The sequence below is a fragment of the Podarcis filfolensis genome (assembly GCF_964270895.1).
Source record: "Podarcis filfolensis genome assembly, chromosome: 2".
Lineage (NCBI taxonomy): Eukaryota > Metazoa > Chordata > Lepidosauria > Squamata > Lacertidae > Podarcis > Podarcis filfolensis.
In genome coordinates, this window is record NC_139605.1 from 109453255 (window position 1) to 109477637 (window position 24383).

The window sequence follows — 24383 nt, forward strand, 5'->3', positions numbered from 1 at the left end:
GCAACCTGAATTTGCCACCGGTTTATGACTGAATCCTTCCAGCAACTGTTGGAAGTGCTCCTCTACATGGTTCTTCCATTGATAGATTTTCTTAGGAGGAGAATTTGATGATAATTCAGTTATGCTTATTTTGATTGTACTTATTAAAAACTAGCTTCCTTAAACCTATTAGGTAAAGGTAAAGGGAACCCTGACCATTAGGTCCAGCCATGGCCGACTCTGGGGTTGCGGCGCTCATCTCGCTTTACTGGCTGAGGGAGCCGTCGTACAGCTTCTGGGTCATGTGGCCAGCATGACTATTAGGCATAAGCCTATTAGGTGGCTTCAATATTAGAACATAATATAAGAACACAAGGAGAGCTTGTGGGGTTGGGGTAAAGGCCTATCTAGTCCAATGCCCTGTTCTCACAGTGGCCAACCAAAATCCCGATTGGAGCAGGACATGGATGCAACAACACTCTCCTCACCCGCAACCAGTGGCGAAGCTGCATGCTCCGGCACTGGGGGCAGAGAGAAGGTGGGGGCGTGGCTAGTGCACATCCTGGGGGCATGGCGTGCTGTCTGCGGGGGCATGATGCCCAGAGCGGTGGGGGGGTGCAGCGCATGTCCGGGGGGGGAGCCATGATGGTACCCCCCTCCTCGATGGTGCCGGGGGTGATGCGTCTCTCTGCCCCCCCCCCGTTCCTCCACCAGTGCCTGCAATTCCCAGCCACTGGTATTTGAGAGTTGAGACAGAGCATAGACATAGGCTAGCAGCCATTGATAGTCTTATCCTCCATAGATTTGTCCAATCGTCTTTTAAAGTCTTCCAAATTGATGGCCATCCCTGCTTCCTGTGGGAATGGTGTCCACAGTTTAACCCACTTTTTCTTTTCTTCCCGAGGGCCGAAACTGCGTTCACTTGGGCAGAAGCCCCTTAGACAATTTATCATAGTGACATGTGTTTCCGTTACATTTCATGACAGGTGCCGGGCTTCAAACTCGCTTCTGTGGATCGATTTAAAGGGCTTGACATGCTCTGTCGTTTGTGGAACACTGGTTTCTAGGTGTACATGTTAGAAACTGGCGATTGTACACATACGCAAAGTTGGTATAGTTGTCCGAGAACTTGGATTGGCTGCAGTTTCCTGTTGGTTGTTCCCTTGAAGGCAAACAGACTGCTTTGCGCTGTGAAGTGTTACTGATATGGAAGCTCTGTCTTCCCAATCCTACATTTTGGGCTGCATTTATTGAAAAGCGAGAGACGGGCACTCTGCACGCACTTAGAGGTATTGCCACCACAGCCAAGTCCTCCAAACATATGGGAGAGTTTGAAGGAATGGGTTTTCCATTCTAAAATGGGACTGTGCAGTCAGTCTGAAACGGGCCCCAAAATCCCATTTTTCCTTCTCCAAGGGTGCATTAGCTAAAAACCATTAACTTGAGCTCTTGAGCAAATGTATAACAAGAACACAGCTGTATAAACAAAGCTCTCTCCTTTATCAGTCCGTGACGCCTAATGAATGGCCTTGCCAGTTCCAAAGTGGAGCAGGGATGACACATCTGGGTCTTATCTTACATCCTGACCACAATGACGCACAGACCTTGTCAGCCCTCTGGGAACGGCGCCAGGAGTACCCTTAGTGTTGGTGACCTTCTTACCCCAAGATAAGGAATACAGGAACAGGAAACCCTTTTATGCTCAAGGGCACAGGAACAGGAACACCCTTTTATGGTTAAGAGTACAGGAGCAGGAACATCTGTGATGTCAACTTACGTGTATAAGCTTACGTGTCTGGATTCCTGGGGAAGGGGGGAGAGGGTGCCTCGAGGATATATATACTGTATGCAATTTCTCTTTCTTTTGTGCTTGCTGTGAACCGATTCACGCAGTGCCTTCTGCTATCCGGAGAGCAGAATAAACTCTTTCTCTGAACCAAACCTCGGTGTCATTTGACTCCTTCCTCCCTGTTCTGGGAGCAACACTCACCCTACCAATCGGTAAAGTCTAATAAGGCTACAGGTTGAATCTCTTTCTTTCTCTCTGCTCCAAACAACATGCTTACATTTTTCATGCTGTTTTAAAAAGCAGATTCAAACCGGCAAATTTTATTTTGAAGGGGAAAGCATCTGTGGGCCCTTAATCCTGAACATAATTCTGATGCAGATGATTTCCTTGCAAAATAAAATTGGCCAGTTCAAGCACGTTTTTTTAAACAGTGTGACGAGCATAACCTGGAGAAGTAGCCCTCTTCCTTTTAGAAACCAAAGCCTGCTTGCTTCTGTTTACATCGTGAAAATGATGCTATTCACAGATTAACAATGCCTAGAGGGCCCTGGGGTTGCTCCAAGTCGGAATGTATACTTCTTTTCTGTGATTCCAGAGTGCCTGAAGGCCAGACATTATTCTCCTATCCCCAAACAGTGTGTGCCTCTATCTTGCGGTCTGTTCCCCATCAGCTGAGCTAATGGGGTTTGGACTCACAAGGCTCGTTGTAAATGGGTTGTGATTCGATCACCCGGAGCCAGTGTGGCGTTTTGATTAGTCCCCCTCCCCAAACCCCTTTCCTCCTTTGCCGGTCTAGGAGATAAACATTAACCATGACTTTAATTTCTCCGCAAACACCTCTGCTGCCAACTCCACTTGCCCACTCGCCCTTAATACACAGTGTAGGAGGATTTTAGCCGCCAAGCTTTCCGGGATAAAGAGCAAGTCTCAGCAGAACCCTCTCCCACAATCCTTGTTTTGTCTCTACTGCTGCCGGGGAGCCAATTTGTTAAACAATCCAGTTGCCTCGTCGTGGAAAAAGAAAAGTCTGTATGTGCGTCTCGCTTGGGTGAGGAGTGCCTGGTTCGCTGGAATGAGGTTTCTTTTATCAATACTGTGCTTCCTGCGTTCAATTTGGGCAGGGTGTCTTGGAGTGAAAGACCTGCCACAGCTACTGCTGGGCTTCACATTGCTATTGATCAAGGGGATCAATAGGAGAGAGTCTGTCTGACTCCATTTGGCTCCCTGCTTTCCGGTATTTGCAGTACAATGGTGTTGCCACCATTACTGCCAGGGCAGCCTGTAATGTCATGCAGAACAGTTCCGTCTCTCGCGAAGGACTCTGGGAGGAGTGGGTACATTCTGTCTCCCAATGGACACACTTTGGGTAATCAATCTGCAATGAGCGTCTACTTTTGAGACTGAAACCAGTTTCTTAAGAATTGCTGTTGAACATGTTTAACATAAAAAGCAAGCACTCTGTCTCATGCAAGGTGTGACCGGAAAGTTTGGTGAATGGTCACAGAAATCGGACAGCGAGAAATATTGAAACATACATACCTTAGGTAAAGGTAAAGGGACCCCTGACCATTAGGTCCAGTTGCGGACGACTCTGGGGTTGTGGCGCTCATCTCGCTTTATTGGCCGAGGGAGCCGGCGTACAGCTTCCAGGTCATGTGGCCAGCAGGACTAAGCCGCTTCTGGCGAACCAGAGCAGCGCACGGAAACGCCATTTACCTTCCCGCCAGAGCGGTACCTATTTATCTACTTGCACTTTGACATGCTTTCAAACTGCTAGGGTGGCAGGAGCAGGGACCGAGCAACGGGAGCTTACCCTGTTGCGGGGATTCGAACCGCCGTCCTTCTGCTCGGCAAATGCACCGTTGACAACGTTTGTAGAACCGTTGGAAACTTCTGGAGAAGTCCTCTTTTCATACTGCTTTCGGTTCCCTCGTCACAGCAGCTTGGACGTGTGAAATGTTGGGAAATCTGTGCCCTTTCTGTGCAGATTTCAGTTTTGGAAAAAGAAGGAAATCTGGTGGGGCCAGATCGGGAGAATATGGAGGGTGGGACAACTCAGTAACCTCAGTAATGATTTCACGCCGAATATGCAATTCTTCCGCCATCATTTGGATGCACAAACGGCGATCCCGCATTAGTAACTCACGACATTTGCCACTGTTCTGCTCGCTGACGGTCTGCCAGACTGAGGGTCATCTTCGATGGTTTGCCGCCCTTCACAGAAATGCTTAAACCACTCATAAACTGTCTTTTGAGTTACAGCTTCATCTCCACACACTATTCTGAGCATTTTGTGGGTTTCCAATGCCGATTGTATGTTCGAATATTTCCCGCTGTCCGTTTTCTGTGACCATGCACCGAACTTTCCGGTCACACCTTGTAGAATCATAGAATTGCAATTGGGAGGCATCCTAAGTGATATCTAGTCCAACCTCTGCAATGCAAGAATCTCAACTAAAGCATCGAAGACAGATGGCTGTCCAACCTCTGCTTAAAACCCTCCAAGGAAGGAGAGTTCACCACCTCTCAAAAGAGTCCATTCCACTGTCAAACAGCTCCTATTCTCAGAAAGTCCTTCCTAATGTTTAGCCAGAATCTCTTTTCTTGTAACTTGAAGCCATTGGTTTGATTCCTACCCTCCAGAGCAGGAGAAAACAAGCTTTTTCCACCTTCCATGTGACAGCCCTTGAGATATTTGATGGTGGCTATCATATCTCCTCTCAGTCTCATCTTTTCCAGGCCAAACATACCCAGCTCCTTCAACCATTCCTCATAAGGCTTGGTTTCCAGACCCTTGATCATCTTGTAACTTGATGCCATTGGTTCAGGTCCTACTCTCTGGAGCATTGAACACAATACAATTGCCCATTGCTACAATTGGGGCAGTTGCTAAAAGAACATCAAATGATGTCTTTTGTTTCCTTTCAGAATGGAATAATTCAGTGCTATGATGTTCCTGGGGTCTTTCAGGCGGTCGCTATGTAAGCCAAATCAAATGGTTTTACCCCAAAATTACCACTGTGACTCAACTTACCATGGAAACATCCAAACAAAGCAGTAGCAGCCATCTACTGAATTATAGCGGCACACTAGGATCTTAGGCAGGGGTCAGCAAACTTTTTCAGCAAGGGGCCAGTCCACTGTCCCTCAGACCTTGTGGGGGGCTGGACTATATATATATATATATATATATATATATATATATATATATATATAAATGAATGAATTCCTATGCCCCACAAATAATCCAGAGATGCATTTTAAATGAAAGCACACATTCTACTCATGTGAAAACACCAGGCAGGCCCCACAAATAACCCAGAGATGCATTTTAAATAAAAGGACACATTCTACTCATATAAAAACACGCTGATTCCCGGACCGTCCGTGGGCCGGATTTAGAAGGCGATTGGGCAGGATCCGGCCCCCGGGCCTTAGTTTGCCTACCCATGGATTAATACAGGGGTCAACAAATGTTTTCAGCAGGGGGCCGATGCACTGTCCCTCAGACCTTGTGGGGGGCCAGACTATATTTTTTGGGGGGGGGAATGAACAAATTCCTATACCCCACAAATAACCCAGAGATGCATTTTAAATAAAAGCCCACATTCTACTCATGTAAAAACATGCTGATTCCTGGACCGTCTGTGGGCCAGATTTAGAAGGCGATTGGGCCGGATCCAGCCCCTGAGCCTTAGTTTGCCTACCCATGGATTAATATGTACCTGACCAGTAGCTTGGCTGAGCAGCCCAAGGAAATGATGCAAAGTGATATCTATTGGTTCAGATTCTACCCGATCATGACATGTTAGATGATGGAATTAACAAAGCAGATTTCTTTTTTAAAAAACAAGAGCATACAGAATGTAGCACTGCAGTTCCAGCACCTAAAGCATACATCTAAAACTTCCCTTGCCCTGTAATGGGTAGGCAATGCTTATTTATTTTCTATGACTGCAAATATTTAGCTATGCTGATGTAACTGGACTGCCCCATTAGGACGTCTAGGTGAAGTGCACTCAGAATTTCCTTCTCTTTAGAAGAACATTCGGAGATTTACGCTCATGGGCTCCATGAACTCCAAGTGTCCTTGTTTATCAAGGACAATATACCTATTTTCTAGATCCAGTCCCTGTGTCTGATAAATTGCTGTCCCTATTTTTGCCTTTCAGGGATGCTTTCTTAAATGTTTTTGATGCAAGTTGCTGGAGTTGTCATTTTTTTCAAGCAGAAAAAGCCAACCGTTGAGGCTGTGATCCTATGCACATTTACTGGGGAGAAAGCCCCATAGAACTTAAAGGGACCTAGGTAAAGGTGAAAAAGGTCAAGGATCCCTGGACGGTCAAGTCCAGTCAAAGGTGACTATGGGGTTGTGGCGCTAATCTCGCTTTCAGGCCGAGGGAGCCGGCATTTGTCCACAGACAGCTTTCCAATTCATGTGGCCAGTATGACGAAACCACGACTGGTGCAACGGGACACCGTGACGGAAGTCAGAGCGCACGAAAATGCCGTTTACCTTCCTGCCGGAGTGGTACCTATTTATCTACTTGCACTGGTGTGCTTTCAAACTGCTAGGTTGGCAGGAGCTGGGACAGTGCAACGGGAGCTCACCCTGTTGCGGGGATTTGAACCGCCGACCTTTTGATTGGCAAGGCCAAGAAGCTCAGTGGTTTAGACCACAGTGCCACCCGCGTCCCTTGAAATGGGGCATTTCTCTAAGTAAATGTGCATAGGGTTGCAGTGTGAATGGGTGTGGCTGGGGTTGCATCTTGTCTCTAGCACACCTGAAGGAAAATGCATAAGAACAAATATTAAACCACCATGCAGTGCCCAGCCTGCCATTTTCCCCCTATTTTTTTTATTCATTTTATAACACAAATAAAAAACACAAACAGAAAAGACAAACAATACAAACAAATTCTTGTAATATCCTTATTTTTCTAAACACTGTTAAGTGGGCTTCCCCAAGTCCCACCTATCTGATTTTCATTTTACTTCATCTTTAGCAATTTACATATATCATAATTTCTAACCATCTTTTTTTTCACACTTACTTTAACCATAACAAACTTCACATTTTATCACTTATAAAATCCACTATCTTCTACTTCTAACCCTACAGCCTATATCCACTTTGAAAGCTATTCTAAGATTTAAATATTAACATATTTTTTCAAATATTCCTTACCTTAAACTTCTTCCAGTCTTCTTCCACTGTTTCATCTCTCTGGTCTCGGAGTCTTCCGGTCAGTTCTGCAAGTTCCATATAGTCCATCATCTTCATCTGCCATTCTTTGATAGTTGGTAAATCTTGTTTCTTCCAATTCTTCGCTAACAATATTCTCGCAGCTGTTGTGGCATACAGAAAAAAGTAACATCCTTTTTGGGGATTTCACCCCCCCCACTATACCAAGTAAAAAGGCTTCTGGTTTTTTAATAAATGTGTTTTTAACACTTTTTTCAATTCATTATAAATCCTTTCCCAGAAGTCTTTTACCTTGGGGCATGTCCACCACATGTGGTAAAAGGTTCCTTCTTTTTCTTTACATTTCCAGCATTTATTATCGTGAGTATGATACATTTTTGCTAACTTCACTGGTGTTAAATACCGTCTATACATCATTTTCATCAACTTTTCTCTTAATACATTACAGTGGTACCTCAGGTTAAGGACTTAATTCGTCCCAGAGGTCTGTACTTAACCTGAAACTGTTCTTAACCTGAAGCACCACTTTAGCTAATTGGGCATCCTGCTGCTGCCGCGCCGCCGGAGCACGATTTCTGTTTTCATCCTGAAGCAAAGTTCTAAACCTGAAGCACTATTTCTAGGTTAGCGGAGTCTGTGACCTGAAGCGTATGTAACCTGAGGTACCACTGTACAAGCTGTAAATTTGATTCTTTTTTTCCACAGTTTCTCCCAATCCACCATCATGATATTGTGCCCCACATCCCTGGCCCATTCAATCATTACAGATTTCACTTGTTCATCTTTAATATACCATTCCAGCTACATCTTAGATAGGTTTTTTGTTTTTGTATCTAATAATTCCGTTTCCAGTTTGGATTTCTCTGTTTGAAAACCAGTTTTCTTATCCATTTTGAACACTTCATTTATCTGGATGTACTGGAACCTGCCATTTTACAGCTGCAGTTGCGTAGCTATGTTTTGCATTGTTGATAACAAAAGTGGAGGCAGCGGAACAATGCCCTCTTTTTGGTATGCCTTTAACCAAAAGAACCATCACCCTCTTGGGTGCAAGACAGACTATTATGGAGCAAATGGATTTGGGGACTGCTAGGCAGTCACTGTTTATGGGTGGGATTCAATCACGTGCCGCCAAATTCAGGTGGTACAATTAAAGATGATTTGGCAGCCTTGCACAGTGTGCCTGCTTTGCCACCCCAAATTGGACTTTTATGGGTTTTTTAGTTAAAAAAATAAATAAATTTATATTTTTTCCAACAATACAATCACTTAAAAAATATTGATAATAAACAATACGTACCAATTGCTGCTGCATGTTATAATAAACCCATACCTTCTTTTCTCTGTTTATTCTTAATATCCCTTTTACTGCTGAATTTACTCTAAATCTACTAGCGATCTAACATGTTTACAATAATTCTTCATATAGTCTACAAACATTTTCCAATCCTCCTCAAAGGCTGCTTCTTCTTGGTCTCTAATTCTACTGGTTGGGCTTGCTAATTCTGCATACTCCATCCGTTTCGACTGCCACTCCTCTTTCATGGGAACTGCCCCCTCCTGCCATTTTTGAGCATATAGAATTTGGGTTGCAGTTGTTGTTGTTTAGTCATTTAGTCGTGTCCTACTCTTCGTGACCCCATGGACCAGAGCACGCCAGGCACTCCTGTCTTCCACTGCCTCCCGCAGTTTGGTCAGACTCATGCTGGTAGCTTCGAGAACACTGTCCAACCATCTCATCCTCTGTTGTCCCCTTCTCCTTGTGCCCTCAATCTTTCCCAACATCAGGGTCTTTTCCAGGGAGTCTTCTCTTCTCATGAGGTGGCCAAAGTATTGGTCATGCTGCAGTAGTTGCATACAAAAACTAATTCCTTTGATTCTTTAATACATCTGACTCAATTATTCCTAGAAAACTCTGTGACACAGAATTTGATAGGAAAATGCACTGGAAAGTTGTTTAGCTATACTGAAGCTTTTGGGTAAAAGAGTATTGGGAAATAATTCATAATGAATTGAAAAAAAAGTTTAAAAGCACATATAGAATAGAAGAACAAGAAGAACATACGTTTGGAGAAGATTGGAAAATGTTTATTGAATATATGAGGGGAAATTGTGTACACTGGAAAATGTTGGCAGCATTAAGATAAATTCAACAGGGTAAATAAGTTTTGATGGGTGTAATAATAGAATACCGAATGGTTTAGTTTATGTAAAATATGCAGGGATTTATGGTATGCAAAATGAACCATGGAAAGAAAAGAAGGGAAGTCACTGATAACTTAAGGATCTAAATTGTATCTAAATTGTAAAATGGAAAATTTAAGTGTGTGTGGGGGGGGGCTCTATTTAAGGAAATTTACCTTAATCTACACTTCCAGCATGGGTTGCCATAGGTCTGGATTTTCCAGGACATTTTTGTGATTTCCACCCAGACACTGTTTCTGACAGTGATTTCATTTACCAAGTGACCTTTAGTATGAGAACATGGATGTATGAGCACGTTTGCATTTTCATCTATGAAATGTTGGAAGGAATGGGGACACTTGTCTGAGGGCACTGGCAGATGACCTAGCATTCATCTTGACTTGTCTGCAAGGAGATTGAACTGATGTTGCATCAAGCAGGCATTCTCCCCTACTTCATAGTGAATTTCCCCCCAGCTTTCCTCTATGCCAAAAGTCTAGTTTTAGAGGGAAAGCAGGTTTCTGAATTGTTTACGGGAGGGTTAGGTGACGTCATGTCACAGCAACTGCTATAACACACTTTTCTTTGCCACTTTCCTTTTTGCAAAGTATCGGGTTGTGGCAATCACACAGGGTCCCCGGACGTTTAACAGTCTATTGATCCATGTGCCACCACTCTGCTCGCTTCCCTGCTGCCACCAACCAGTTTGTTGTTGTTTAGTCGTTTAGTCGTGTCCGACTCTTTGTGACCCCCTGGACCAGAGCACGCCAGGCACTCCTGTCTTCCACTGCCTCCCGCAGTTTGGTCAAACTCATGCTGGTAGCTTCGAGAACACTGTCCAACCATCTCGTCCTCTGTTGTCCCCTTCTCCTTGTGCCCTCCATCTTTCCTAACATCAGGGTCTTTTCCAGGGAGTCTTCTCTTCTCACGAGGTGGCCAAAGTATTGGAGCCTAAGCTTCTGGATCTGTCCTTCCAGTGAGCACTCAGGGCTGATTTCCTTAAGAATGGATAGGTTTGATCTTCTTGCAGTCCATGGGACTCTCAAGAGTCTCCTCCAGTACCAACCAACCAGTTACTCTCTGGTAAAATACTGTAAGCTTTTTTTTTTTTCCGGTTCACTTTTAACAACTGACTGGACTCAGTGTTTTACCAACACTGAGTCCAGTCAGTTGTTAAAAGTGAACCAAAAAAACAAGTTTATTTTACAAACATTAACAAGTTTATGGTTTCTCAGATAATACAGTCATACCTCAGGTTGAAGCAGCTTCAAGTTAAGTATTTTTGGGTTGCGCTCCGCGGCAACCCAGCACGTTGCTTCTGGGTTTCGCCGCTTGCGCATGCGCAGATGCTCAAAATGACGTCGCGCGCATGCGCGGAAGCGGCGAAACGCAACCCGCACACGCATCTTACGTTTACTTCAGGATGCAAACGGGGCTCCGGAACGGATCCTGTTCATATCCATAGGTAGCACTGTATTCCTGTCAGTATCTTAACTTTAGTTTCTTTACCGGCCTATACCTTCCTAATACCTTCTGACTGATTATCTCAACTGACTCCTCTTAACAAATTCTCTCACTCTCTCCCACCAGACTAGCCCAACCCACAGACTTTTCTTATCTGTCTCTTCTAACTCCAGACTGACTTCTCAACAACTCTAACTCTCTAAAAAAAACCACACCTCTGTGCTTAAAACTTATACACAGTTAACTCTGCCCCCTGGGTTCCCATTGGTTAAAGTAAAAGTAAAGGGACCCCTGACCATTAGGTCCAGTCGTGACCGATTCTGGGGTTGCGGCGCTCATCTCGCTTTATTGGCCGAGGGAGCCGGCATACAGCTTCTGGGTCATGTGGCCAGCATGACTAAGCCACCTCTAGTGAACCAGAGCAGCGCACGGAAACGCTGTTTACCTTCCCACTGGAGTGGTACCTATTTATCTACTTGCACTTTGAGGTGCTTTCGAACTGCTAGGTTGGCAGGAGCTGGGACCAAGCAACGGGAGCTCACCCCATTGCGGGGATTCGAACCGCCAACCTTCTGATCGGCAAGTCCTAGGCTCTGTGGTTTAACCCACAGCGCCACCCGCGTCCTAGTCATTTTACAATTAGTTAACCCTTTCCCTATGAACCCAGTACGATGTCACACACATAGGAAGGCAAACGCCACACGGGTCTTTTGGGGTAGCAGGTTTGTTGCACAAGACCTCTCAGTCCGCTATAATTGCTCCAGCTGAATTTGCAGGTATGCGGTTGTATCCCATCTGCAAATAGTAACATCCTGGAAGCACCAAAGCAGAGCAATAGGGCACACATGCATGCACACACACACACACACGGAACAAAATAAAGAAAGAAACAAAAATGGTCTCATCTGAGTACAAGCATCTGGCAATAGCCAAAAGCAGCCAGGGTGACAATGGGAGTACAAGGACGAAATAAGTCCTTGCCAACACCCAGCTATCCTTGGGCAGGTTGGTGGGGTTAATGTGAGATTTCAAGCCCTGCAATATTTGTTGCTTTGTGGTAAATGGAGTAATATTTCCATCTGGGATAGTTTTACGATTCAGCAAAGGCCACTTGGGGCCTAAGATGATTCCCACTCGCGCCTTCTGCAGACGCCACCAGCAAACGACACACTACATGCACATTAAATCAAGACTGACGCTCAGCAGTGCAGACAAAACCCTGAGAAAAAGAGTGCGCACAGCTCAGTCTCATTCTTCTTCTTTGCTCTGTGTGTCCTTTTCCACTTATGCAAACACAAACCCCACCTCTTCCTCCTGCTGTTCCCCCAAACCGGCTTGTGAATTCCTGCAGGACTTCACCTTTCTTGCGGTTTCTTGAGGACTATCAGAAAAGCATCCTCTTGCACTTTTTCTCTTTGGCTTCCTTCCCCCCCCCCCACCTCTCTCCATTTGGTCCAATATCTGTGGCATTTCAAAGCTTTAACAACAACAAAACTATTAGAAGAAAAGCTTAAACACTGACTGTACTGCCAGGGATTCTTAGACGCTCTCCCTAGAGCTCTATGTAGAAATCACGGTTCGCTTGCCCCCATGTACTGCAAGGTATTAGATGAGCTGGGAAATAGAATCGTTGCTTTTCAAAGATACGGCAGAGCTTGGCAAGATAAGGGGAAGATATTGGCTTAAGATTCCTCAGGGCCAAATACATGAATCCATTTGAGTATGGGGCTAGAAGCTCACATTCCAGAGTCTGTCATTCACTCTGTATGGCCAGCCTACTACTACTACTACTACTACTACTACTACTACTACTACTACTATTACCCCGCCCATCTGGCTGGGTTGCCCCAGCCACTCTGGGCAGCTCCCACAGAATATTAAAAACATGATAAAACATCAAACATTAAAAACTTTCCTAAACAGGGCTGCCTTCAGATGTCATCTAAAAGTCAGATAGTTGTTTATTTCCTTAACATCTGATGGGAGGGCATTCCACAGGACAGGTGCCACTACCGAGAAGGCCCTGTGCCTGGTTCCCTCACTTCTCACAGACAGGGAACCACCCGAAGGCCCTTGGAGCTGGACCCCAATGTCCAGGCTGAACAATGTGGGTGGAGACGCTCCTTCAGGTATACTGGGCCGAGGCTGTTTAGGGCTTTGAATGTGCACATGTGTTGGGGGTGTTAACGGAAAAATCCGAGGGCTCCCTTGGACAAAAACAAAGACACCAACCAGGATAACTTGGAGCAAAACAGCAGCCTGTAGGCTTGGCCTTTATTGAACTGTTGCAACAGGGTGCTCCCCTCACTTGCAGGAGAGAGGAAAGACACAGAAAAAATGGTGTGTAAGGTCTTATAAAGACTTTTGAAATTCCCATCCTATAGATCAAGACCACCCCCAGAAACATCATACATACATCACAGAAAGGAGGGGTTGAGGGAGGAGTTGTGGTGGTAACCTGAGTGTCCTGTCACCTGGCTGGTTCCCCCTTTCCCCCTCCCCATGAGTACTTTCCAGGTGACAGAGGGGAGTTTGCAGTTTCCTGCCCCCAGAGGGAAGAGCTGATTATTGTCCTTTGTTCCAGTCCCTTTGTTCCACTCCCATATGCAAGTTCTTTGTGATCTTGATGGTCTTCTGTCTAGGACCATCAGGGTTGGCATAGCAACTGGGCAGGGCTCCTGTGGATGTGCTGGTATGCTGAAGGGTTTTTGGCTGCCCTGTATCAAACCTTCCCCATTTTGTAGTCCTTCCTTCATGGAGTAAAATAAAAGTGGAACAGTGCAAATCCGATGTATGGTTGATTTTCTATGAATTTAAAACAGAAGCGTAGCATATGTAGTGTGTGAGTGTGAGTGTGTGTGAAGTTTGTACAAACTGAATGATTGGGGGGGTTCCTGCTACAGGGGAGAGTGCATGGTCAGAATCAGGACCTGCCATCTTTCGATAGCTCCCAGGGCCTTGCATGGCACCTCTTTTTAATTCTCCCCTCCCCACCTGCATACCCTCCAACATTTTTCCAATGAAAATAGAGACATCCTAAGGAAAAGCAGAGGGACGCGGATGGCGCTGTGGGTTAAACCACAGAGCCTAGGACTTGCCGATCAGAAGGTCGGCGGTTTGAATCCCCGCGATGGGGTGAGCTCCCGTTGCTCGGTCCCTGCTCCTGCCAACCTAGCAGTTCGAAAGCACACCAGTGCAAGTAGATAAATAGGTACCGCTCCAGCGGGAAGGTAAACGGCGTTTCCGTGCACTGCTCTGGTTCACCAGAAGCGGCATGGTCATGCTGGCCACATGACCCGGAAGCTGTACGCCAGCTCCCTCGGCCAATAAAGCGAGATGAGCGCCGCAACCCCAGAGTCTGCCATGACTGTACCTAATGGTCAGGGGTCCCTTTACCTTTACCTTTAAGGAAAAGCAGGGCATTGTGGGATCAAATCAGAAACCAGGATGGCTTCTGTAAGATTGGGACTGTCCCTGGAAAATAGGGATTCTTGGAGGGTCTTCACCCAGCTCACTACTCCAAGCAGCGGTAGACAGCTGTCACAATGCCTAAATGTTTGAAGCTATATTGCATGCAATGGTATTTAGTATAATAGCAAGCAATACAATAATACTTAATTATCTTTAATAGTTGACACGCAATGAGATTAGTCCCTGACTGGCTGTGATGCAACGACAGGGAAAGTGGCTACATGCTTCGTTGGAACACATTGGCAAAACATGTCTTATTAGATCCTCCGGCCGACTCCCGTTTTTAATTGGCTTTGATTAACCATATGTGCCAGGCCTCTGTGTTTTGTTTTCATTCGGGACTTTTCCAGACAACTGCTTTAATTTGCAAGAAAGAAAGAAAAGGGGGGAAAGAAAGTGTTGTTCAAAGTGATCCAATTGCTATTGCCTGAGATCACAGAACCATCAAACTGTAGTGTTGGAAAGGACCCCGTGGGTCATCTAGTCCAACCCGTTGCAATGCAGGAATCTTTTGCCCAATGTGGGGCTTGAACCCACGAATCTGAGATTAAGAGACTCATGCTCTGCCAACAGAGCTAATGTGGATGACTCCCAAACAAGGACAACCTTAAGGCATAGCTGTCACCTTTCCCTTTTCTTGCGAGGAATCCTATTCTGAATAAGGGAATTTCCCTTTTAAGAAGGGAAACGTTGACACCTGGTACGCAGGCTAAGACCCTACCTGCATGCTCTAGTTATCTCCCGCTTGGACTACTGCAATGCGCTCTACGTGGGGCTACCTTTGAAAGTGACCCGGAAACTACAACTAATCCAGAATGCGGCAGCTAGACTGGTGATTGGGACTGGCCGCCGGCACCACATAACACCAGTCCTGAGAGATCTGCATTGGCTCCCAGTACGTTTCCGAGCACAATTCAAAATGTTGGTGCTGACCTTTAAAGCCCTAAACGGCCTTGGTCCTGTATACCTGAAGGAGCGTCTCCACCCCCATCTTTCAGCCCAGACATTGAGGTCCAGCTCCGAGAGCCTTCTGGCGGTTCCCTCATTGCGAGAAGTGAGGTTACAGGGAACCAGACAGAGGGCCTTCTCGGTAGTGGCGCCCACCCTGTGGAACACCCTCCCTTCAGATGTGAAGGAAATAAGCAGCTATCCTATCTTTAAAAGACATCTGAAAGCAGCCCTGTTCAGGGAAGTTTTTAATATTTAATGCTGTATTGTTTTTAATACTTGATTGGGAGCTGCCCAGAGTGGCTGCGGAAACTCAGCCAGATGGGCAGGGTATAAATAATAAATTATTATTATTATTATTATTATTATTATTATTATTATTATTATTATTATTGAGGTGTCAAAACAGGCTGTTCTCCTGCTGAAGCAAATCTACCCTCACTACCCAGGGCACTGACCTGGGGGTTTGTGCGAGCCTAACTCTAACCAGGGGGCAGCAAGAAGGGCGCTTTCCTCCTCCTCCTCCTCCTCCTCCTCTCCTCCTCCTTCTCCATTTTAAAGAGGTGGTTACCTGGTTACCTGGTAAAGTCCAGGGAAAACAAATGAGATTTGAGATGATGAATAATAGGCAATTATGGCTTGCATGCATGCATGGAACTGGTCCATTGAATTAATTCTGCATCTGCCACCACCCACCTACAGGTTGGCTGGCAAAGAGGGGGGGGGGGACGCATCTGTTCCTTAGACAAGGATGGATATGTACCAATTTACACTTAAAAGTTCCTGCATGACCTAGCCCTGCTCCGGGGGGGATGGGACTGCAACAGTGGCTGGATCTGACACAGGATTGTTCCAGATGTTGACTGAACCACAATAAAGGGGTTCCCCCCTCCTCTTTTCGAGGGGAGCAGGCTCATTCCAGATAAAATAACTGCGCAACTTCACCACCCATCCACTCACACTGACGCTGCGGTCCTGGCATGTTACTGGCCAAGCATGAAACCAGCAAAAGGGATTTGCCTCTTCCCGCGGAGCGCTTGAATGATTATAAACATCGGCACGGAATCAAGTCAAAACTGGCTCTTAAAAAAAGAGAAAACCTTCCTAGATCTGTGGGGATTAGCGCAGGCTGGGATGCTCGCTTGGCTGCGCTGGGCCTGTCGCTGCAGTCGTCAGTCGGGTGACTCCTGGCTAAGCAGCATTGGGGCTCATTAACACAGGATTTTCCTCACCTCTGCCTAAGCACAAGCCTTTCTAATAGCCCCTTGGGTTAAGCTTCCAAGCATCCAATAAAGCGCTTCTCACTTGCGGCTCAGAAGAAGCGGGTACCGTCCTCTGTCTGGAAGGGAAATAGCTCAGCTGGAAGAGTCACCCAGCACTGAGCCCTTCTTGATCTACAAAGGCAGTCACAGTAGGCTCTTGTGGAAAACAAAGACTCTTATTGTTGTTGTTTTCTATAATTCTTATTAAATTTTCTGTTTTCCGTTTTGGAATATTCATTTAAAGAACCTAAAAATATCAGTGACTTCCCTTCTTCCCTTTCCATGGTTCATTTTGCATAATATAAATCCCTGCATGTTTTCTATAAACTAAACCATTCAGTATTCCATGATTACATCCATCAAAAACTTATTTACACTGTTGAATTTACCTTAATGCTGCCAACGTTTTTGAATGGACACAATCCCCACCCCCCCCAAATAGTCAATAAACATTTCCCAATCTTCTTTAAACGTATGTTCTTCTTGTTCTCTTATTCTATATGTTAGGTCCGTAAGCTGCGTCTATTCCAGCAGTTTAAGTTGCCATTCTTCATTAGATGGGACTCATTTTCCATTTTGGGGCTAACAAAACTTGAGCCGCATTAGTGGCATACATAAATAACCTTTTCTGACATCTGGGAATTTCCGTTTGAATTATCCCCAACAAAAAGGACTCTGGTTTTGTGTGTGTTTTTTTGAAAAGTGCTTTTAAACATTCTTTTTCAATTCATTATGAATTATTTCCCAATACTCTTTTACCCTTTTAAAGGTCCACCACAGATGATAGAACGTACCCTCAATTTCATTGCATCTCCAGCACTTATCTGATTCAGTCTTATCCATCCTAGCAAGTATCTCGGACTTAGATAGCATCTGCAAATCATCTTCAGGTCGTTCTCCTTCAAGGAATAACATGCTGTAAACTTCAGAACGCTCTTCCAAAGTTTTTCCTAGAAATTAAAATCTATATTATGTCCTATATCTATTGTCCAGTGTGTCATAGAGGCACAAAGACTCTTATTGTGCGACACCTCGAAGAAGAAGAATCGCATACCCTCCAAGCGTCCCGATTTTCCAGGGACAGTCTCAGAATTACGAAAGCCACCCTGGCTTCTGATTTGATCACAGAATGTCCCCATTTCCCCTGCCAGTGCTGTTCCTGTTGAGCTCGGGGAGGAGGGTGAACTGGCGCTTGTGTTCCAAGTTGTTAAATTGTGGGTGAACATATCAGACGACACAGCGATTCTTCAAACAGCTCTTGTTTATTCACAGGCCAGAGCAGAACTGAAGGGTTCAGCCAGCCTGCTTGTATAGAGCTCCACTACAACGCAACAGTAACCACTTTCTGTAACTATCCAATCACTGAACGTCACTTTCAATCCCTTATTTGCATATGTGGATCTGAGTGAAAACTATCTACAGTATCCCCCTGCTGGCCCAGGGTGAGAACTTCAGTACATAACACAAGTGGTGGTGGCAATGGAGCATCTCGTTGCCTCTCAATGGCTTCTCCATGGCCACTGTTGCTGACCTCCCAGCTAAGCAAGTCAGTCTCTTAAGCTTAAGCCAAGAAATAGTATTCTCTATGAAACTGAATATCAATATACGTATCAAGACTTTGAGATTAGACCACTGAAGAAGCCCGGAACACCACCTTGGGGGTGTGCTACCGGCAAGCCCCAGTAAAAGGGCCCCATTGGGGGCAAACAGCGGCCTCTTGATTTCTTGGACTGCCAGGGCGAAACAGGTGCAAAACGCTGGCACCCTGTCTCACTAGCATCTCTCGGTATTGTGAACAACTCCAAACTTACCTTTTGTTGGTATATTCATGAACTTGCCTAAAAAGATAAAGAAAACAAAAGACTGAGTTAAGCACTTGAAAAATCCATTGAAATCAGGCATTGTAAGTTCATCTTAGGTTGGGTAGTTTGCAAGTCTCTATGGCTTTGCATAAGGTTTTGTAATTTTCTCAGGAGATTGATGAAGAATGTATAATCATTTTGGTAATTATTGTGTGCATATTAGTCGCCAACGTGTTGCATGAGTCGTACTACGACCTCCCTGCTTTGGCAGTTCATAGCAGCTGTTGGAGAGCAGGTGAGGAGGAGAAGAGGATTCTACTGCCAAGGCCCAGCCTTGTGTGACACACTGGCTCTGAGGGGCAGGCAGAGGGCAGGAAGAAAGGGGGAATAAAATGAAATAAAATCAGGACTGAGGGGTTTTCTCAGGACGGTGGAGGGCATGTGTGCTGTGTCCTGTTGGCAAAATGGCATTGGCACTCGCTCTTCTCCTGATAGGAACTGTTCTGCAGGGGTAGGGTTGTTATAAGAATTTTAAGGTCTTAGATATGCAATAAATGTTCATAAATGTACCAAGCAAACACGTACATAAATATATAAACCACATGTCTGAAACCCCACAGAAAAAAAGTCCTGAACAAATTGACCTCAAATATTTCTCTGCAAAGTCAAAGTGGGAAACCTCCCCGTTGTCTCTTTCCTCACAAATCCTCTCTTAAGGGCACATTTAAGATATGAATAGGGTGTGAGCCTGTGACCTGGCTCAGGAACTAAGTATTTATCATCACAAAAGACTGGCGAGGCTCCCCAGGCAATCCAATCCAGTGACCATTAAACAGGTAACCTGCCAGACAGGAGATAAACAACAACAGGAGATAAACAACGCACTCAGATTTCTGTTGTAGACCGCCCTTTCTGTGATGTAGGTATGATGTGTCTGGGGGGTGGTCTTGAGCTACGCCTCTTCTGTGATGTATATATGATGTTTCTGGGGGTGGTCTTGAACTCCAGGGCAGGCAATTTAAAATGTCTATATTATGGTGGGCATACCTTTGTTAAAGGTCCTCCTCCTTCTCCTGCGTGTGTGTGTGTGTAGGGGGCACCCTGTTGCAACAACAATAAAGATCAGGCTTACTAGCTGCTTTGCTTCTCAGTATTCTCTGGTTGGCCTCTCTTATTTTCTCTGACCGATGGAGAACCTACAAAGGACTCTACAAGGGCTCTTGTGTACCCCCATAAGGGAATAAGGGCAGATTTCCGTTTATTACAGGGTGGGGGAATGGGGGGTCAAGGAGGGTCAGTTGGATGGGGCGTGAGAAACACCCCTATTTTCATCTGAGGAATGTCGCAGGGTATGGGACTGTCTCATGGCAGAGGCAGGGAACTTGTGGCCTTCCAGATGCTCCCAAACTGCAACGCCCATCATCCCTGACTATTGGCTATGCTAGCTGAGGCTGATGGGAGTTTGGCGTCCAACAACATATGAGATGAGATATATATTTTAAACTCAACGATCTGATTAAAAAAAAGAGATCATGCTCCAGCTTATGAGAAAATCTAGAAAAAAATGGTATATCGGTGGTATATTACCCTGGTCAAATTGGCCAAAATGTATAAATTGAATAATAAAGCCTGCTGGAAATGTAAATCCAAAGAGGGGGATCTCTATCACATGTGGTGGGAGTGCGAAAAGATGAAAAAAAATTGGGATTCAATATATAATGAATTAAAAAAACTTCTCAAGTATACGTTTCCTAAAAAACCCGAAATCTTTTTATTAGGGATAATAGGGAAGGAAGTAAAAAAGGAAGATCATAAATTATTTCAATATGCTACTGCAGCAGCGAGAATACTCGTGGCTCAAAAATGGAAACTACAGGAGACTCCCATGGTAATGGAATGGCAGGCCAATTTTTTTGAATATACAGAATTAGCTAAAATGACATACAGAATAAGAGACCAAAAGGGGACAAAGTTTGATGAAGAATGGGGTAAATTATTGGCATATATAAGAACAAACTGTAGAAGCTTAAAAACTATGGCAGGGTTAACATAATTCCTGTGATGTGCATAGAAGGGGAATAAGAATCTACAGGAGGGGATATATCTCAAGAAAACCGAAGCAGGGAAGGAAGGAAGTCGAGGCGTGAGGACACGGAGTGTAAATATGATGATTTAAAATGTTGATTGTAAAAGGGGAAAAAAAGAGATCATGATGTTGGTGCCCATACAGCCAGTTGGCATGGCAGAAGTCTTGAAGGCACAAGTGGGAGCAGGGATAAAAACAAACTAAGGGGACCGGAGCTTCTACAGGGAAAGAATGTGGAAGGAAAGGACAGCAGGTCGTAGAGTAACACACAACAAGATTGCTATAAAGAGTGCAATTTCCCACTCTAATTCCCAACGGGGGATGATAGCTAGATTCCCTTGCCCAAAGATGCCTCAATCTGGGGTGAAGAAGTGAGGTCTGATCTCTCAGACACTACAAATCTCATTAAAACTATTACACAAAGCAGCGCAAATAAGCCTCTGATTATCTTTTTTGCATCCTGTAGCTAACTCCCCGGAGATAACGAGCCAAGATGCTTCCTCCAGGCCATATAATAATCACCCCAATTACTCCTGAGCAGTGGCTATTAAACTCACCGCAAGGCACAGATAATTAAACAGGTGCCCACATACAGCTGGGAATGACCAGATTTATTACTCGGCTGGCCTAGAGGCAGGGGAAATGGTCCGGGCCGGTGAAAAATGTGCTTCGGCGCACCTCTCCATAACACAGCTGATTTTATTTCCCACAGTTTTGCCACTAGACTGGCTGCTCCGATTACCACTTTGGTTTGCTTATTTGATTACAAGTGAATACCCGGTCAAGAAATTCACAGAGACATAGTACAGGACAAAGAGAAGGAGATTCCCTCTCTCCTTTCCCATCACTTCCAGATTCTGTGAGAAACCCTACAGCGGCTTCCTTGTTCAACCTGGATACTCGAACCCTGACTCCCAAGTAGAGGAGCTGCAACAGCATCTGGCTGTCAGCCTTTGGTGGAGCTAAAAGGGGTGCTGTGAAATTACCCATTCCCTTTAGTCCCTGTGATGGCCTGGGATTCGGACTCGGAGGCCGAACCTGAGGGATCCCAGCCTGCACAGGAGTCCCCGCCTCCAGAACCAGCTGAGCTGGGGCTGGGGCTTGAGCCTGAAGGGTCCTCACCTGTGCTGGATCCTCAAGTGCAGGCACCAGCTGAGTCTGCTCTGGCTCCTGAGGTGATGGAGGACCCATTGCCTGCAGGTGCTCCACTCTCAGCCCCGTTAGGGGAAGCTGAGGTTGCCTCTGTGTCCAGTAACCCTCCAGCCTTTCCTGAGCTGCAGAGACTCAGGGCAGTGAGGCAGAGGGAACTAAGTTCCCGCAGGAGGAGTGCTCGCCTCCAGGCCAGGAGAGGCGAGTCACCTGTGGACCGGGGCCGCCCTATACCTCAGGGCAGATAAAAGCCAGCCAGCCCCAGTCCCAAGTTGTGGGAGCAACATTGTTGGTAGCCTGTTCCTGCCTGCACCCTGTCCTGCTCTTCTGCCAGAGTTCCTGACCTCACCCGACTCCCTGCCTTGGACCCTGCTTCAGCTTTGATGGACAGCCTCCATACCACACCCTCGACCTCGGACTGAACTCGGACCTCACCACACGGTTAACCCTCGGGACCAGCACAGTCCCGGAGGTTCTATGCTTTCAAGCAGGGGTACCAAGTTCTGCCTGATATTGGGTAGGCCTCGTCACGTGTGCATGACGTCACACATGCAACACGCATGTGCGACACCTCAGGCATTGGGAGGATGCCGCAAGGCCCTCCACCACCGTGAGGAGACCCAACGAGGCCCAGTCCCTCAACATTGGGGGGGCTCAGCCCTGTCCCCACATACTTGGGTAGGGGGCTGAGCTGTCCTCAGCCCCATAGAGTCGGTGCCTCTACATTATGGGGTGGGGTTGGGGGTTTAAGCATGTTCTCTAGAGCTCGGGAGATGAATGTGGCAAGCCATGGTCATCCCCTGATCTGAACTGAAGGTAAACAAGCCTCTATAATTGCATCCATGCTATATGTTTAAAGCACTCTATATACCATACCCTCGAACATTTCTCAGATGGAATTAGGGACATCTTTTGCTCAGCCTCAGCTAATCCTCCTTGTGGCGTTTGCCCTCCTAGGTGACATCATGCTGGGTCATAAGGAAAGGGTTAAATGAGTGTGAAGTGGTTGGCTAGTGGGAACCCAAGGGGAGGCGTTAGAGTTAGAATTAGAGTTGTTGAGAGTCAGTCGGGAGTGATGATACGTCTGTGGGTTGGGATAGTTTGATGTGAGACAGTGAGAGAATCTGTTACGAGGAGTCAGATAGACAGTTGGGATAATTAGTTAGAAGTTACAGAAGGTATAGGCCAGTAAGAACCTAAGATTAAGAAACTGACAAAAATTATCTGAAACCATAAACTTGTTAAGGCTTATAAAATAAACTTGTTTATTTGGTTTAATGTTAACAACTGTCTGGACTCCATGTGTAACCGAGAGAAACGGGTTGGTGGCAGAGGGATCAATAGACCGTCAAATGTCCAGGGACCCTGTGTGATCGCCACACTCCTCAACCCCCCTATTTTTTGTCATTCCCCTCTGTGGCGTTCGTACGGAGCCCCAGATCGTTTCACAGACTATAAACCTGTACACCACCAATCCACTGCCACCAACCAGGTTCTCCCCAGTAAAAAAACTTAGTCTCAGTTGGGTTCTCAAGATAACAACAAAGTTTGTTGTTTATTGCAAACACAAATAAACTTTAAATGCATTCAAAACGCTGTTACCTTTTACCCTCCTAGTCTTATTTTACCCTGTCTCTAACTCTTCTACCTCCCCTCACACAAGAACCAACTGCACTAACTCTCTATTTCCATCTGTCTTCCAACTGTTTTCCCAACTGCTTTTTCCCAACTGTCTAAACCTCTGGCTAAGCCTTTTAAAAACAGGTAGGCTCCGCCTCTGGCTTTTCTATTGGTCTACCTATTAACCCTTTCTCCCCCTGTACAGACATTTCCAAAAGAACAGGCAAACGCCACACCTCCACAGAGCATTTCCTGTCAGAAGAAGGGTGAGTGCCACCACCACTAGACCAAGGGGACACAGCACACACACCCTCGAACCAACCTGAGAAAACTCCTTACAGACCCTTCAAGTGTCCCTGTTTTCCAAGGACAGTCTCGGATTTACAGAAGCCATCCCGGTTTCTGATTCGATCCTGGAATGTCCTGCTTTTCCTTACGACGTCCCTATTTTCATCAGAAAAATGTTGGAGGGTATCAGGGACTGGGCAGAGGAGGAAATGGTGGAGACCGCCTCCCCAGCCTGACCCTTCCAGGGAGGAGGAAGAGGAAGACAGTATAGATTGACAACAGGGGTTTGAGGGCGGTCACAGCTCAGAGGCAGATGAGGGGGAAAGTTGGGGAATCATGGGAGAGCCACAACAGCCAGCTAACACATTGTCATTAGAAAGCATTTCAGACCCACCATCTCTCAGAACCCAGCAAGCCTTAAAAGTAGGAGAGCAAAGAGCTCAAAGACAGAGGGCACGTATTCCTGGTTCCTAATCTTCTACTTCTTGGTTATTTTTTCAAATACAGAAAAAAACGCTGCTATAGAGTTGAGAAAGGAAATGTGGTTGTATGAATCAGTCCCAAAGTCACACATGAAGTTGATCATTTGATGGGTACAGGGTTGTGAATGTATATATATTGACCTCAACGTGATGGGTTAAAAACTGGCAAGCCAATCTAAAACTTCTCCCCAACACTAAAAGCTAATATATCCCCCAAATAAAACTATTCGTCACCCGTTATGGAGATCCATCCTGACAGTGCTGAGATGCAGTCTGACTGTTAACTGTTTTTCACTTTACCAAGACTTAAAGCATATCCCCTTTGTGACATCACACATGACATCAGAATGCCAGTTTGCATTCAACTTAGACTATCTCCATGCCAACAGCAATGGCCAGTAACTTCTGCAGCCAGGTAACCATCATCCTGACTACCCAGTTGTTTCTATCTAGACTATAGGATGTTTCTTTTTTTGCTCTCGTAATCAAAGCCTGAAGTAGAGCTGTGTATAATCCGAAAATCCACTATTAAAGAAAACTAATCGTCAGGTATAGTATGCGAGTAGTGAGGTATGGAAGTGAGAGCTGGACCATAAAGAAGGCTGATCGCTGAAGAATTGATGCTTTTGAATTATGGTGCTGGAGGAGACTCT

At 45.6% G+C, this 24383-nt stretch overlaps 1 long non-coding RNA gene across 2 annotated transcripts; it reads right to left on the reverse strand.

Annotated features, from left to right (window-relative positions):
* Window positions 1-13222: 13222 nt before the first annotated feature.
* On the reverse strand, window positions 13223-24003 carry LOC310755730. 2 transcript variants are annotated; one of them, XR_014544480.1, is made up of 4 exons: window positions 23965-24003; window positions 16274-18141; window positions 15500-15620; window positions 13223-14447 (listed from the first exon to the last, which is right to left on the reverse strand). It is a non-coding gene; the product is annotated as an uncharacterized lncRNA (long non-coding RNA). The 2 variants fall into 2 exon arrangements; XR_014544481.1 differs by having other exon boundaries at window positions 13223-14450.
* Between the last annotated feature and the right edge of the window lie 380 nt (window positions 24004-24383).